Here is a 3,095-nt window from a genome sequence, read left to right as displayed (position 1 = left end):
TCTGTATTCTTTTGCTTTCTGAAAATTCCACTAGTGGTTCTGCTGAGTGTGTCAGTAAACCGCTTATTTTCTACTTCACAGAATAAAACATTTATTTCTGGAAGAGCAGAACAGATTTATGTACATACTACGCAACTAATTGCGGGTTTAACAGTTGATTTCATTTATATTGAAAGTGAATGTGATTTCTGGAATAGTTTTGGGTCATCTCTTCTAATAGAAAATGATGCCATAAAATCCCTATTCGATCGCAACGTTCAATGAAGAAATTTTAAAACTTGGAATAATACAGAACACTATCGTTGGATCTTGGGATCATGTCTTTATTAGACTTGATTCACTTTAGGCCACCTCAATCATCACCGGTTTGCAAGTATTGTCGATTCAAATAATAGACCAAGGCACCTAGCTTTGACAATTAGTTTTCGGTAGTGCTTGAATGATTAAATTCGATCGTATTATGGAACGGATTATTTATTTTTAATACAACAATACTTGTAACGAACGAACTTTCTCACTCACTAAAGAAATTATCACATTTTGCAGGAGTTGACTGAAATACAAAATGTCTTCATCTCCTTTAGCCCCTTTTCCAATCAATTCGTATGGAATTTGATTTGGAAGTATGATTTCCAAACGGATTCCGAACCAGATGCAACAATCGATTCCGACTCGGATCGGTTCGGAATCGGTTGTTGTATTTGATTCGGAATCCATTTGAAGATCATACTGAACTCCGAATCAAATTCTTGACGAGTTAGTTGGGTTAGCAGGTAATAACGATGGTACGACCATGCACTTCGGAGGAAAATCAAAACGAGAAGTGTCCTTAAAACGATTACAGCTAATCACTAAACATTGCATTAACAGTAATAATCTTCAACGATAATCTGTAACGAAATTAGTGCTTACAAATAAAATATATATTCATCCACCACGAAACACGTATTACTTCTTTGTAGCGAACACTATCGTTTAAGCCAGCCATACCAATGACCTTAACAGTCATGTAGATTTGGCACGCACCGCCTTTACTTTTTTGAATAAATGGTTGCATGAAGTTTCCACCGGATCTTCCTGTTCAATCGTTTGTTTCACATTCCGAATGTATGGATTCACCTGAAAAGCTTTCCTTCGAACAGTTTATTCAGTGAGATGATTCGTGAACTAAGAACGATTCTTACTCGAAGGGTTCATCAACCGGTAGGAATGCACTAGAATTTTCGGTTATCCAGTTACTTCATAGTCAGTATCCAACACAGGCCAATGACGTAATTTGTTTCTGTTCTGGGTACTCGTGTCATTACTAGATGTGTGGCATGCGCAGGCCCGTTAGCTATACGACCGACGATTTTCCTACTTGGAATAAAATGTTAAATATATCACCGTTCAAATTCATGATCGTAAACCACACTTACTTAACAACCCTGGTATGTCAAACCGTATTATCATTCTGAGAAATTGTAATATTTGTTATGCTGTCGATATCTGACTGACGTTGGCAGATGATCGGTTTGGAGAATCAGTTCCGTCGGCGAAAGTTTACGATTATTCGTTGTCACGGAAGCCGATAAAGCGATTCTTACAAACTATCCTATGCACATTCGTGCGATTCTTGCCTTAAATTATGTGGAGTATTCCAGATAGTCAAAACTGTATACAAAGATTAGTCGATAAAATATAAGCGCATTTTTATAATTTGGGAATACTACCTCATCACTAGATCATGATAAATCCGATATAACGAGTTCAAATTGAACGGTTAATATTTTGGTCCGTTTCACTGTTGCGTCGCACAAGATTTCCCAGCAGAATCAAACTTAGCCACGCAGAGTTCATCGTTGGAATGTTCCGAACTTCGGGGGATTTGTATTTCTGGCTATCGATTTGCAGACAAATCAAAACTGTTTTCGTCTTTTTCTTCTTCTTCTTCTTCTTCTTTCTGTTTCGAAGCTGTCACTGACAGCTTCTGTTGTTGGCTCGGTATCTAAACCATATCGCCAGATGCTGGTTTGTTTGTTTGTGTCTTATTTCAGTCGTTAAACTGTGGGCTGCTTTCGTTGTGTTTGTCATTTAATCGCTGAAGTTTTACAAATTCAACTTAGCTTGTCGTACGAATTTGACAACCTCCTTGTATACTTCTGCTTTGTTTGTTTTAAAGATCTCGATTAAATTGCTGTATTTCAGGTTGAAGCTATATTTCGTTCGTATGTTGTCATATATTGGACAGTGCAATATTGTGTGTTCAGCTGTTTCGGGAGTTTTGCAAACTTCGCATTCCTCACTATCAGTTATTTTCATTCTCCCTAGCCAATATTTGGAAAAATCGTGTCCCGTCATTAATCTATTTGTGAGTCGTATGTCCGAACCTTGCATATTAGTTCTGGTATACCATGATTTTTGGTAAAATTTTGGTTGTATCTCGTAATAATGTTTTCCTTTTTCAGTCGCATATTGTTGATACCAGTTTTCAACCTTCTGTTGTTTGATTTGATTCAGTCGGAACTGCGCATCCGTTCGTAAAATTTTGTTTGGGTATGTTGGTCCATTTTGGTTTGTGATTCCAAATTTAGCCAGTTTGTCGGCTATTTCGTTACCGACTATTGATACATGGCTGGGAACCCATTGCAATGTTGTTTGCCAACGTTGAGCAAGTTGCAATATTTCTACTAGTAACTCTGATCCGTATGTGTGTTCTTGGACGTCCTTGAGCATGATACATGCAGATCTAGAGTCGGTAAGTATTACCGTGTTAAACATTTGGTTAACTTCGATGTAATCCATTGCTATTTTGATGGCTTGTATTTCTGCCGATGTTATGCTCGTTTCTTCTTCCAATTTGTAGTATATTCTTCTTTTTTGCTTTTCCACGTATATCCCCACGGCACAGTGTGGGCCGTTTTTGGATGCGTCTGTATAAATATGCGCTTTTTCTTTGTAGGGGCCGTTTAATAGGTACAGCATATTTTGTTTCAGTACTTTGGGGGGCGCGTTTCTTTTGCAACATGTAAGTCCCTCAATATATGGATGTATTTCCACTTCTTTGGTGCTAATGAATTTAATGTTCGGTGTTATTTTACTGAATATGTTTTTGT

General features: G+C 37.5%; 1 long non-coding RNA gene across 3 annotated transcripts; it reads right to left on the bottom strand.

Moving 5' to 3' along the window:
* Window positions 1-456: 456 nt before the first annotated feature.
* Window positions 457-1,968, bottom strand: LOC131437689 (uncharacterized). 3 transcript variants are annotated; one of them, XR_009230804.1, is made up of 5 exons: window positions 1,713-1,964; window positions 1,419-1,653; window positions 1,185-1,356; window positions 953-1,119; window positions 457-890 (listed from the first exon to the last, which is right to left on the bottom strand). It is a non-coding gene; the product is annotated as an uncharacterized LOC131437689 (long non-coding RNA). The 3 variants fall into 3 exon arrangements; XR_009230805.1 differs by having other exon boundaries at window positions 457-1,119; window positions 1,185-1,359; window positions 1,713-1,968; XR_009230803.1 differs by having other exon boundaries at window positions 457-1,119; window positions 1,713-1,962.
* Window positions 1,969-3,095: the final 1,127 nt, after the last annotated feature.

Source organism: Malaya genurostris, chromosome 3 (assembly GCF_030247185.1).
Source record: "Malaya genurostris strain Urasoe2022 chromosome 3, Malgen_1.1, whole genome shotgun sequence".
In the NCBI taxonomy this organism is placed as follows: domain Eukaryota; kingdom Metazoa; phylum Arthropoda; class Insecta; order Diptera; family Culicidae; genus Malaya; species Malaya genurostris.
This window is presented reverse-complemented; position numbering and strand designations above follow the sequence as displayed.